General features: G+C 42.5%; 1 long non-coding RNA gene across 1 annotated transcript in view; it reads left to right on the top strand.

The window, feature by feature from the left end:
- The window catches only part of LOC109028980 (uncharacterized), a 283881-nt gene that overhangs the window by 815 nt on the left and 269004 nt on the right, over window positions 1-14062 (top strand). The window lies entirely within an intron of this gene.

Raw genomic sequence — 14062 nt, 5'->3', positions numbered from 1 at the left:
ATATTCTCATCTTCTCACTGTCAGTCATTGTCATATTTTGTGGGTTTTTTGGTGTGTGAATATCTCAAAATACTTTGCATTTGCCGGGTCAGGTCATGCATTTCACCCACTGAACATTTATTTAGTACCTAAAAAAGTACCAGACATTGTGCTAAGGAAATGAGGAACACAAGATGACTAAGATAAGCTTTCCTGGGGGGAATTCAGCACTATGCATCAAAATTTAAAAATGCACCTTCATTTTGACACACAATTTTACTCCTAGGAAACTTGTGCAGAAATACACACATGAAAATTATTTACAGGCATTATTTACAAAATATTTACATGCAAAAATATATTCTAAGATGCACTTGTCACCCCCCATACCCCCATATATTTTAATTTCTGAAATTGGATGCTTTTTACAATAATGGAATCTTACACTTGGTGAAATAAGGAAATGAAAAACTACAAAATCCTAAAAGTTGTTCAGTAGGAGAATGGCAAAATGAACGGAATACATTCATTTTGTAGAATACCAAGCAACTTTTAAAAAGGGAGAAACAATTTTTAGGTCACTATGGGGAAGTGTCTATGATATTGCAAGGTCTGGAAGCAAGTGAGAGAACAAGTTCAAGGGCAGGAGCTCTGATCAGCCTGGCCAGGTTCAGATTCTGGCTTTACCATTTAGTAACTGTCACCTTAGTCTCTTCTTTTGTGAAATGGGAATAAAAATAACACCTACTTCATAGGCTTGTTTTGTGAATTAATTGGGAATGTGCATAAAAATACTTAGCATAGCACTTGACTCTTAGTAAACACTCAATAACTGTTAACACTTTTATTAGCACTATTAGGCCAGCAAATGGAAAGTTCTGGAAGGGTATACAACACATTGTTAACAGTGGTCTTCTCGGGGGAGAGGAGGGAGATTGCAAATAGGAGCAGACAGAAAAGGGACTTTCACTTTTCATTTATGTAGGTCTGTATTTGAAAATTTTTCTATTGTGAGGATGTACTACTTTTTAATTAAAAAAAATAAGATATGGTTCCAGCCCCAAAGGAATTAATACAGTACAGGCTGGCACCGACCCACAGAAAAGCAATAGTATAGCTAGGTAAGGGATCCTGTGGGAGCCCAGAAGGGACTTAAGCCAGGCCAGGAAAAGGGATGGGAGCCAGGAGGGTCTTCCTGGAGCTGATGACTGATAATTTGAATGTATTCAATATAATCAGAAATGTTGAATGTGCTTGCTGAATTAAATAAGCTAAGATACTGTGGATGACCCAGGATATCTTCTTTGAGCTGCTTTTCTAATAGTGGCCCTGACTTGGTTACCTGAGACAGTGGGGTGTTGAGTTTTGAAATCTCTCCCAAACAGCCGGAGAGATAAGAAAGAACACATGAGCTGTGGATTCTTTATCTGAGCTATGCAGATGCTTTGATGCATGAAGAAAGTTTTAAGACATCTGCTCTAGCTTGAATAAGATAACAGTGAAAGCATGGGCGGCCCTTGATGTCAAATACAATCAACAATATCCTGAGGATGCCGCCAACTGCTGATTGGAAAGTCTTACCACATTGTATCAAGATTTCATGACAGAGAAACTAACATTGGTATCTATCAGCTATTGACCCCATATTGAAAATCATGGGTAGGGTAGACTCGCCAATTACAAGTGTCTACTTGGGTCCCAGCTGTGTCTCTCTTGGGTCATTTTGTGTTACTTATCTGTGTAACAATGGTTTGTGACTTTCCTAAGCATCAGAGCGTCCCATCTTTCTCTGATTCTCTGCTGATATGGATGTCAGACCATTCCATCTTGGGGGCTGGAGGTGTGCCAGGAAGTATAACTGTTAGCACATTGCTGTGTAAAAGGCATCATCTACTCACTGCTGTCTGTCTGGCACCAGGGCAAAGACAAGTGACAAATACCCTAGATTCTCCCCCAAACAAACCAGGGCAATTTTAACACAGCCACAGCCAGGAGCATCCCTCCCCCACCCCCGCAACCCTGACTTCAAATTCACTCCAGCTCCAAGCACAAAAAGAAATAGGTTTTCAAGTCCTTAAAAGTCACCCAGAGTGAGATAAAAATCTCATTTATCCTTAAATTTATAATGTTTTGGGGCCTCCTCCATAGGATGGATTAGAATCAGTATAGCACTTCTGAACTGACCAACCCATTTGTTTTATATAAGGAAGAGTCTAAGGCCCAGAGATCAAACAGTTTTGCCTGAGGTCACTCAGATGATCATAGGTCATACTGAGACTGAATTCTGGATCACCTGGCCACTCCCCACCACATCATGGTCATGGCACCTCATCAAAAAGACCTTTGGTTCCCCAGCTGGCCTGTCTACAAACATTTGTACTGTTCTGAAGAACCCTCCCCATCTAAGAACAGCCAGGGCTCTGATCACAAATAACTCAGTGGCAATATTGAGTGCCAATTATGAGCCAGGCACTGTTGTACACTCTTGGTTACAACAGTGAACAAAACCAAGTTCTTGCCCTCCAGAGGAAAGAGTCCACACACATATGCACATGTGGTGAGAACATGCAGTGTTCTCACTAAACGTCGGTAGCTGGAGGAAAAAATTTCGCATTTGGAGTATGCTGTAGACTAAATTGTATCCCCTTAAAATTCATACATTGGCACTCCCACTCCCAATTTGATAATGTTTGGAGGTGGGGCCTTCAAGGGGTAATTAGGGTTAGATGAGCTCATGAGGGTGGGGCCCCCATGATGAGATCAGGGTACTTATGGGAGGAAGAGACGCCGGAGAGCTTGCTCGCGTGCTGTCTATTCATGCCCATGCTCAATGGAAAGACCATGTGATGACAAAGCAAGAAGGTGGCCATCTGCAACTCAGGGAAAGAGCCCTCACCACACATCAACCATCCTGGCACCCTGATTGTATTAGGCCATTCTTGTATTGCTATAAAGAAATATTTGAGGTTGAGTAAGTTATAAAGAAAAGAGGTTTACTTGGCTTATGGTTCTGCAGGCTGTACAGCAAGCATGGCTCTGGGTATCTGCTTGGCTTCTGGTGAGGCCTCAGGAAGCCAAGGGGGAGCCAATGTATTGACGTATCACATGGCAAGAGTGGGAGTAAGAAAAAAAGTGGGAGGAGGTGCCGCACGCTTTTAAACAACCAGATCTTGTGAGGGCAGCAGCAAGACGATGGTGCTACACTATTCATGAGAAGTCCACCTCCATGATGCAGTCACCTCCCACCGTGTTGGAGGCCTCACCTCCAACATGGGATTACATTTCAATGTAAGGGGGAAAGGTATCCAAATTATATCACTGATATTAGACTTCCAGCTTTCAGACCTGGGAGAAGTAAATCTCTGTTGTTTAAGCCACCCAGTTGATGATTTGTTATAGCAGTCTGAGCTGACTAAGACAGACTCAAATGTGTGTGGGCTGCTAGGATAGAATTACAAGCTTACTTTTAGGGCTTAACCAGATTTCCACCAGGCCTTCTGAATTTTGCCTAGCCAATGTAAGTAACACTGTCAATGTTTGAGAGACTTGTCCATCTTTTCTTGCTAGACATTCTTGTGTTCTGTTCTTACTGAGATGCTAATATTGTGACAGAGAGTCATCAACATAGAAGTAAAAGAAGTTCATTCTACAGCATTTGGTCTACAACCTTAATTGGCAAATAGCCTCATTTTGTGACTTTTAGGTTGTCTGAGAAAATTCTGTTTCTTGACCTGGGTTGGTAATTATTAACATGTTTGCCTTGTAGTAACTTACTAAGCCATACATTTCTTTTGCGTAGTTTCCTGTATCTTTATTTTATTTTCAATAAAGTTTTTTTAAAATAAATAGCTTCACTCACAGGGTAAGCTGAAACCTAGAAGGGAGAAGTGCCCAGTTCAAGGTAACACAATGTTCTTAATAAAGTTCACCTCAAGTCTATCCTCTTTTTTTTTTTTTTTGAGATGGAGTTTCACTCTTTTCACTCAGGCTGGAGTGCAGTTGTGCAATGTCGGCTCACTGCAACCTCCGTCTCCCGGGTTCAAGCGATTCTTCTGCCTCAGCCTCCCAAGTAGCTGGGACCACAGGCGCACCCCACCACGCCTGGCTACTTTTTGTATTTTTAGTAGAGACGGGGTTTCACCGTGTTGGCCAGGCTGGTCTCAAACTCCTGACCTCAGGTGATCCGCCCTCCTCGGCCTCCCAAAGTGCTGGGATTACAGGTGTGAGCCACTGCACCTGGCATCTCTATCCTCTTTTAAGAGCTTTGGAGGAATGGAGGAGAAAAGGATGTACACTTTCTACCCCTTTTCTAGAGGACAAGTGACAAACTAAAGCAGTATCCAGGCAAAGATCGGCTGACAATGAGAGGAAGTCTGTCTCTGTCTCATCTCTTTAAAATGTAAGCTCCCAGGGATTTGAAGATCAAAGTTTCATAATCACTTTAACGTATGCTGTTGGGACCATCATACCCCATCTGCATGTGCCCTTCTGCGCATGCCCCAAACTTCCTAACTGTGAGCAGGTGCAACTCTGAGGGCCTTCTGGAGAAAGCTTGGTCGACACAAGTGGGAACCCAAGGGGACCAGAGAAGACACCCTGAGAGAAGCCCTCAGCCAACCACAGAGGAGCCAGTTCCCTTGCCCCTTGGATGTGCTAGCTCTAATGAAGCAGCGTCATTTTTCTGGGATAACACCCGAGGTTCGATGTCTCATGCTAAGGAAATTGAAGACATGGACATGCAAGGAGTGGGTTTAAGAGTGGAAAGTTAAATAGATGAAAGAAAGAAGAGAGCTTCCTCATGCAGAAGAAGGGGTCCTGAGTGGGTTTCCCTGGTTTGGGGCAAGGTGTGGTTGGTTTTAGGGATGAGCGTGAGGAGACGGTGTATGATTTACATGGGGCGTAGTGGATTGGTTGGACCAGATGTGCCATTTTCATAGCCCGTGAAGAGGCTGGTCATCCCACTCTAATCTTTTATTATGCAAATGGGATTTTAAAAAACCTGGCTGGTGCCATGTTATCTGCACACGTGGCAACAAAGAAAAGGGAAGAGGGAACCTCCATGTTGAGTATACCTGGTTTCCAGCTATCTGTTTTCTATTGGCACAGCTGCTGGTATTTACCTATGCAAGCCTCTAGCTTGCTTATCTATGCTTGCAGCTTGATTTTTCAGGCTGCTTTTTGTTAAAAAAGAAATGATTTGGAGGCTGCGTTTTTATTAAAAGAAAAACCTTACTGAGGACTCTCTTACCCTCACTAACTGTCTAAATAATTTCTTTTTAGCTCTCGTATAACTAAGATATATTCCCTACCGTGTCTCAGAGGTCCCCAGTGGAAATGCACTGTAGATGTCCACAGCAGTAACTGGATCAAGGAATTCATTGATTATCTTCCTTTCCTTTTCTTTTATCTCTTTTTAGGAGCATCTTCCAAATAAATACTCAGAAACACCTCCCAAGATAAACTAATTGCATGAAAATCCTAGTTCAACCACATAGGTTACAGATGAGGAGGGACAATAGCTTGCTGAATTACAGAAAAAGTTAGTGGTCATAGATCATAATTTGGATCTTGTGTCTTGGTTTCTGGTCCAGGGTACTGTGAGATTATCATTCTTCATGATATGATGAACCATGGAGACTTTTAAAAAACAGGGATCGGCAACATTATCATAATAGACAGAAGGTGGAAAGAATCCAAATGTCCACCAAGAGATGAGTTTGTAGGCTGGCACAGTGGCTCATACCTGTAATCCTAGCACTTTGGGAGGCCAAGGTGGATAGATCAACTTGGGGCCAGGAGTTCGAGACCGGCCTGGCTAACATGGTGAAACTCCATCTGTACTAAAAATACAAAAAATTAGTTGGTTGTAGTGGCGCACACCTGTAATCCCAGTTTACTGGGAGGCTGAGGCATGAGACTTGCTTCAGCCTGGGAGGCGAAGGTTGCAGTGAGCTGAGATTGTGCCACTGCACCCCAGCCTGGGCGACAGAGAAAGACTCTGTAACAACAATAACAAAATGAATGTATAAACAAATTGTGGTATGTTCATACAGTGGAATATTCTATCACAAAAAAGGAATAAAGTACTGTTACATGTTACAATGTGGATGACCTCAAAAATATTAACATTATGCTAAGTGAAATAAGCCAGACACAAAAGGTCGTATATTGTATGATTCCATTTATATGAAATATACAGAATAGATATATCCATGTCAATAGAAAGCAGATTGGTGGTGACCACGGGCTTGGCGGAAGAGGGAATGAGGGCTTTCTTTTGGAATGATGAAAATGTTTTAAGACTTGGCATAGATGGTGGTTGCACAACATTGCGAATGTACTAAATGCCTATGAATTGTTCACTTAAAAATGTCTACTTTAAAATTAACATTTATGTTGTATGAATTTTACCTCAAAGAAAATAGGGTTAGTCCTAGAACAAATGGTAGAGGTGTACAGCTTATCTTTTTTCCAATTTATTTTCTGCAACTGTCTTACAAAATAAACCTCTCTGCACCCTGTCCTTCCCTGTAAGTGTCTCATGACTCATGTCATCTAGCCCATCAGAGCCTAACTAGTTCATGGCACTTGTTCTAGTTAACATTGGTTTTTTCAGAGGGCTTCAGTTTTCTAACTGCGTTAATTCATTTCTTTATCAATAATTTTTTTATGGCAAAAACTCCTATCCACCGGGCACTGTGGTAGACACTGGGGAGAGAATTGTCGGCAAAATCAAACCCGGGCTCTGTCCTGAGTGTTTACGATCTAGTAGGGAAGAGAGAAATTAATCGAACAATCATCCAACAGTCTTCTGTGACAAACGCTAAGAAGGAGAAGTGTGACCTAGTGAGAAGGATGTGACCAAGTCCTGAGGTCAGAGGAGCCTTGCTGAAGGAAGTGACAATCAAGTTGAGATTTGGAGATTGTAGGTGTTAAAGTGAAAGTTGTTTATCAATCCTTATTATGCACCCGGCATTGTGTTTGATGTATGAACTCATGTAATGCCACCAACAGTCCTTTGAGGGATCTACTATTATTACCACTTGCATTTTTCAGAAGAAAATGAGGCTCGGAGAGATGAAGTGACTTATTCGAGGTCACACAACTAGAAAGTCATGAAACCAGCATTCAAATGCAGGCAACCAGACAGATGTCAACATATTAGCCACCATGGACAGATCACTGAGTGAGGGATGAAATCATTTTGGGTGGGCCAATGGATTGGGCTGATCTAGATTATAAGTATAAAGCTGGAATGGTCATTCAGAGAGGGAGAACAAACTAGGTGTTCAATTGTTTTAATATCTATTAAATTTTCTAGGCTAGATGCAGTGGCTCTCAGCAGCTTGGGAGGCTGAGGTGGGAGGATAGCTTGAGTCCGGGAGTTTAAGACCAGCCTCAGCAAGCTGACGAGACCCCATCTTTATTACATTTTAAAAAATAAAAATTAAAAAAATAAAAAATTTTCTAACTACGAATCCATGTTCGTTTTTTCTTTTCTTTTTTTTCAAAACAGCATCAATTTCTCAACCATGTTTCTTATTGTTACAAAACTCAATAAAAATCTGAAAGTTGGAAGCCATGACTTGCTGGGTGTAACGTACTAATCAAGAAGGTGGAATCAATTATTAAATAGTCAATAGGGGTAACAGCAATGAGTGATCATGGCAGGCAATGCCCCTAGCATCCCCTAGGTGGCAATAAAGAGCAACAAAGATTATTCCTATGGCCTTTCAAAAAATTAAATGTACGTATTTTATTTTTTTTATAGTTTTTAAAAATTTTTTTAATTAAAGTTTTAGGGTACATGTGCACATTGTGCAGGTTAGTTACATATGTATACATGTGCCATGCTGATGCGCTGCACCCACCAACTCGTCATCTAGCATTAGGTAAATCTCCCAATGCTATCCCTCCCCCCTCCCCCCACCCCACAACAGTCCCCAGAGTGTGATATTCCCCTTCCTGTGTCCATGTGATTTCATTGTTCAATTCCCACCTATGAGTGAGAATATGCCGTGTTTCGTTTTTTGTTCTTGCGATAGTTTACTGAGAATGATGACTTCCAATTTCATCCATGTCCCTACAAAAGACATGAACTCATCCTTTTTTATGGCTGCATAGTATTCCATGGTGTATATGTGCCACATTTTCTTAATCCAGTCTATCATTGTTGGACATTTGGGTTGGTTCCAAGTCTTTGCTATTGTGAATAATGCCGCAATAAACATACGTGTGCATGTGTCTTTATAGCAGCATGATTTATAGTCCTTTGGGTATATACCCAGTAATGGGATGGCTGGGTCAAATGGTACTTCCAGTTCTAGATCCCTGAGGAATCGCCACACTGACTTCCACAATGGTTGAACTAGTTTACAGTCCCACCAACAGTGTAAAAGTGTTCCTATTTCTCCACATCCTCTCCAGCACCTGTTGTTTCCTGACTTTTTAATGATTGCCATTCTAACTGGTGTGAGATGGTATCTCATTGTGGTTTTGATTTGCATTTCTCTGATGGCCAGTGATGATGAGCATTTTTTCATGTGTTTTTTGGCTGCATAAATGTCTTCTTTTGAGAAGTGTCTGTTCATGTCCTTCACCCACTTATTGATGGGGTTGTTTGTTTTTTTCTTGTAAATTTGTTTGAGTTCATTGTAGATTCTGGATATTAGCCCTTTGTCAGATGAGTAGGTTGCGAAAATTTTCTCCCATGTTGTAGGTTGCCTGTTCACTCTGATGGTAGTTTCTTTTGCTGTGCAGAAGCTCTTTAGTTTAATTAGATCCCATTTGTCAATTTTGTCTTTTGTTGCCATTGCTTTTGGTGTTTTAGACATGAAGTCCTTGCCCATGCCTATGTCCTGAATGGTACAGCCTAGGTTTTCTTCTAGGGTTTTTATGGTTTTAGGTCTAACGTTTAAGTCTTTAATCCATCTTGAATTGATTTTTGTATAAGGTGTAAGGAAGGGATCCAGTTTCAGCTTTCTACATATGGCTAGCCAGTTTTCCCAGCACCATTTATTAAACAGGGAATCCTTTCCCCATTGCTTGTTTTTCTCAGGTTTGTCAAAGATCAGATAGTTGTAGATATGCGGTGTTATTTCTGAGGGCTCTGTTCTGTTCCATTGATCTATATCTCTGTTTTGGTACCAGTACCACGCTGTTTTGGTTACTGTAGCCTTATAGTATAGTTTGAAGTCAGGTAGTGTGATGCCTCCAGCTTTGTTCTTTTGGCTTAGGATTGACTTGGCGATGCGGGCTCTTTTTTGGTTCCATATGAACTTTAAAGTAGTTTTTTCCAATTCTGTGAAGAAAGGCATTGGTAGCTTGATGGGGATGGCATTGAATCTGTAAATTACCTTGGGCAGTATGGGCTTTTTCACAATATTGATTCTTCCTGCCCATGAGCATGGAATGTTCTTCCATTTGTTTGTATCCTCTTTTATTTCCTTGAGCAGTGGTTTGTAGTTCTCCTTGAAGAGGTCCTTCACATCCCTTGTAAGTTGGATTCCTAGGTATTTTATTCTCTTTGAAGCAATTGTGAATGAGAGTTCACTCATGATTTGGCTCTCTGTTTGTCTGTTGTTTGTGTATAAGAATACTTGTGATTTTTGTACATTGATTTTGTATCCTGAGACTTTGCTGAAGTTGCTTATCAGCTTAAGGAGATTTTCGGCTGAGACAATGGGGTTTTCTAGATATACAATCATGTCGTCTGCAAACAGGGACAATTTGACTTCCTCTTTTCCTAACTGAATACCCTTTATTTCCTTCTCCTGCCTAATTGCCCTGGCCAGAACTTCCAACACTATGTTGAATAGGAGTGGTGAGAGAGGGCATCCCTGTCTTGTGCCAGTTTTCAAAGGGAATGCTTCCAATTTTTGCCCATTCAGTATGGTATTGGCTGTGGGTTTGTCATAGATAGCTCTTATTATTTTGAAATACGTCCCAACAATACCTAATTTATTGAGAGTTTTTAGCATGAAGCGTTGTTGAATTTTGTCAAAGGCCTTTTCTGCATCTATTGAGATAATCATGTAGTTTTTGTCTTTGGCTCTGTTTATATGCTGGATTACATTTATTGATTTGCGTATATTGAACCAGCCTTGCATCCCAGGGATGAAGCCCACTTGATCATGGTGGATAAGCTTTTTGATGTGCTGCTGGATTCGTTTTGCCAGTATTTATTGACGATTTTTGCATCAATGTTCATCAAGGATATTGGTCTAAAATTCTCTTTTTTTGTTGTGTCTCTGCCTGGCTTTGGTATCAGAATGATGCTGGCCTCATACAAAGAGTTAGGGAGGATTCCCTCTTTTTCTATTGATTGGAATAGTTTCAGAAGGAATGGTACCAGTTCCTCCTTGTACCTCTGGTAGAATTCGGCTGTGAATCCATCTGGTCCTGGACTCTTTTGGTTGGTAAGCTATTGATTATTGCCACAATTTCAGACCTGCCTTGCTAGATTGGGGAAGTTCTCCTGGATAATATCCTGCAGAGTGTTTTCCAACTTGGTTCCATTCTCCCCATCACTTTCAGGTACCCCAATCAGACGTAGACTTGGTCTTTTCACATAGTCCCATATTTCTTGGAGGCTTTGATCATTTCTTTTTATTCTTTTTTCCCTAAACTTCCCTTCTCGCTTCATTTCATTCATTTCATCTTCCATCGCTGATACCCTTTCTTCCAGTTGATCGCATTGGCTCCTGAGGCTTCTGCATTCTTCACATAGTTCTCGAGCCTTGGTTTTCAGCTCCATCAGCTCCTTTAAGCACTTCTCTGTATTGGTTATTCTAGTTATACATTCTTCTAAATTTTTTTCAAAGTTTTCAACTTCTTTGCCTTTGGTTTGAATGTCCTCCCGTAGCTCAGAGTAATTTGATTGTCTGAAGACTTCTTCTCTCAGCTCGTCAAAGTCATTCTCCATCCAGCTTTGTTCCGTTGCTGGTGAGGAACTGCGTTCCTTTGGAGGAGGAGAGGCGCTCTGCTTTTTAGAGTTTCCAGTTTTTCTGTTCTGTTTTTCCCCAATCTTTGTGGTTTTATCTACTTTTGGTCTTTGATGATGGTGATGTAGAGATGGGTTTTTGGTGTGGATGTCCTTTCTGTTTGTTAGTTTTCCTTCTAACAGACAGGACCCTCAGCTGCAGGTCTGTTGGAATACCCTGCCGTGTGAGATGTCAGTGTGCCCCTGCTGGGGGGTGCCTCCCAGTTAGGCTGTTCGGGGGTCAGGGGTCAGGGACCCACTTGAGGAGGCAGTCTGCCAGTTCTCAGATCTCCCGCTGCGTGCTGGGAGAACCACTACTCTCTTCAAAGCTGTCAGACAGGGACATTTAAGTCTGCAGAGGTTACTGCTGTCTTTTTGTTTGTCTGTGCCCTGCCCCCAGAGGTGGAGCCTACAGAGGCAGGCAGGCAGGCCTCCTTGAGCTGTGGTGGGCTCCACCCAGTTCGAGCTTCCCGGCTGCTTTGTTTACCTAAGCAAGCCTGGGCAATGGTGGGCGCCCCTCCGCCAGCCTCGCTGCCGCCTTGCAGTTTGATCTCAGACTGCTGTGCTAGCAATCAGCGAGACTCCGTGGGCGTAGGACCCTCCGAGCCAGGTGTGGGATATAATCTTGTGGTGCGCCGTTTTTCAAGCCCGTCGGAAAAGCGCAGTATTCGGGTGGGAGTGACCCGATTTTCCAGGTGCGTCCGTCACCCCTTTCTTTGACTCGGAAAGGGAACTCCCTGACCGCTTGCGCTTCCCCAGTGAGGCAGTGCCTCGCCCTGCTTCGGCTCGCGCACGGTGCGCGCACCCACTGACCTGCGCCCACGGTCTGGCACTCCCTAGTGAGATGAACCCGGTACCTCAGATGGAAATGCAGAAATCACCGTCTTCTGCGTCGCTCACGCTGGGAGCTGTAGACGGGAGCTGTTCCTATTCGGCCATCTTGGCTCCTCCTCCGAGCAAATGTATGTATTTTAAAGTATGGATGAACATGGTTAAAAACTTCAAGCAGTATGGGAGGGGGTACAGAATCAAAAACAAAAGTCTCCCTTACACCTTCTCCTACATCATTAATTCCTTTCCCTTCAAATAACCTGTTGAGAGTTTCTTGTATGCTTTTTGGGGGTATATTTTGTTACAATTATTATAAAATTTCCTATAATTATAACTATAGAAAAAGTACTTACATCGCTCTTCTTTAAAAATGGAAGCAATTAGTACTTTTTTCCTTAGCATATCTTTCCATATCAGTATATACAGCTCCACCTCATTTTAAAATTTTAATTAAAAAAATTTTTAAGTAAAAAAAAAAATTTCTTAAAAGAGACAGGGTCTTGCTATGCTGCCCAGGCTGGAGTGCAGGGGCTAGTCACAGGTGCAGTCATGGCTCACTGCAGCCTCAAAGTCCTGGGCTCAAGTGATCCTCCTGCCTCAGCCTCCTGAGTAGCTGGGACTACAGGTGTGTGCCACCATGTCCTGCCACCTCAGTTTTGTAATGACTGCAGATTTCATAACAAGAAGAGGTCTATGTATAGAGTGCTTACTGTACACCTGCCACTGTCCTAAGCACTTTCCTTGCTTTAAGCCATTTACTTCTTACAAAGCTTTAAGAGGTGCATTTTGTTATTATCCCCACTTTACATAAGAAAAAACTAAGGCACAAGTGGAGAAGTAACTTGTCCAATGGCACAAAGCTAGTAAGTGGTGAAGCCAGGATTTAGATACAGGAAATTTAATTCTTGAGTCTATGCTCTTAGCCACCATGCAAAACTACTGCTGCATAGATGTACTATATTGCAGTGGTCCCCAGTGTTTTCGGCACCAGGGACAGGTTTCGTGAAAGACAATTTTTCCATGGACTAGGGTTGGGGGAATGGTTTTGGGATGATTCAAGCACATTATATTTATTGTGTACTTTTCTATTATTATTGCATTGTAATATATAATGAAATAATTATACAGCTCACCATTATGTAGAAACAGTGGGAGCCCTGAGCTTGTTTTCCTGCAGCTAGATGGTTCCATCTAGGGGTGATGGGAGACAGTGACAGATTATCAGGCATTAGATTCTCATAAGGAGCATGCAGCCTAGATCCCTCGCATACGCAGTTCACAATACAGTTCGTGCTCCTGTGAGAATCTAATGCCACCACTGATCTGACAGGAGGCAGAGCTCAGGCAGTAATGTGAGCGATGGGGAGCAGCTGTAAATACAGATGAAGCCTTACTTGCTCACCTCCTGCTCACCTCCTGCTGTGCGGCCTGGTTCCTAACGTACCATGGTACTGGTCCGTGGCCTGGCAGTTGGGGACTGCTGCCTTAAGGTACTGAATCTATCATTTCCTTAATGTATTTTTTAAAATGTTGTAGGATATACTGTTCTAGAATGTACCTGGGACTTTGGGTTTATTCATGTATGGTAAGGGCAATGGATGGGAAGACCATTGCCATTAAAAATATAGTTTTATTGCTCATAGTTCCTGATATGCTTTGGCTGTGTCCCCACCCAAATCTCATCTTGAAGTGTAGGTCCCATAATTCCCACGTGTCGTGGGAGGAATTTGGCGGGGGCGGTCATTGAATCATGGAGCCGATTACCTCTATGCTCTTCTCCTGATAGTGAGTGAGTTCTTATGAGATCTGATGGTTTTATAAGGGGCTTTTCCCCCTTTGCTTGGCACTTCTCTCTCCTGCCTCCTTGTGAAGGATTTGTTTGCTTCTCCTTCTGCCGTGATTGTGTTTCCTGGGGCTTCCCAGCCATGGGGAACTGTGAGTCAATTAAACCCCTTTTCTTTATAAATTACCTAGTCTCAGGTATTTCTTCACAGCAGTGTGAGAACAGTCTAATACAGTTCCCAAGGGGCAGGAGCATGCCATGCCATGCAGAACCACAGGAGAGAACTTTGAGGTTGGTCACAGCCAGAGAGGATGAGAAGAAAGCCTAGGAAAAAGCCTTTATTGTGGTTTTTGCCAGGAGGAATGGGCGAGGCAAGGTAAGCAGCTGAACAGGCTTAGGATTGGATAGTCTGAATAATTCAGGCCAGCTGTGGGCTATAGGTGTAGTTCCCTAACTGTCTGACACCCGACCCTGGGATGATTAGGGCT

The sequence above is a fragment of the Gorilla gorilla genome, chromosome 10 (assembly GCF_029281585.2).
Source record: "Gorilla gorilla gorilla isolate KB3781 chromosome 10, NHGRI_mGorGor1-v2.1_pri, whole genome shotgun sequence".
NCBI classification, from domain to species: Eukaryota; Metazoa; Chordata; class Mammalia; order Primates; family Hominidae; genus Gorilla; species Gorilla gorilla.
The sequence above is the reverse complement of the archived record's forward strand: the minus strand, read 5'-3'. Positions and strand labels throughout refer to the sequence as shown.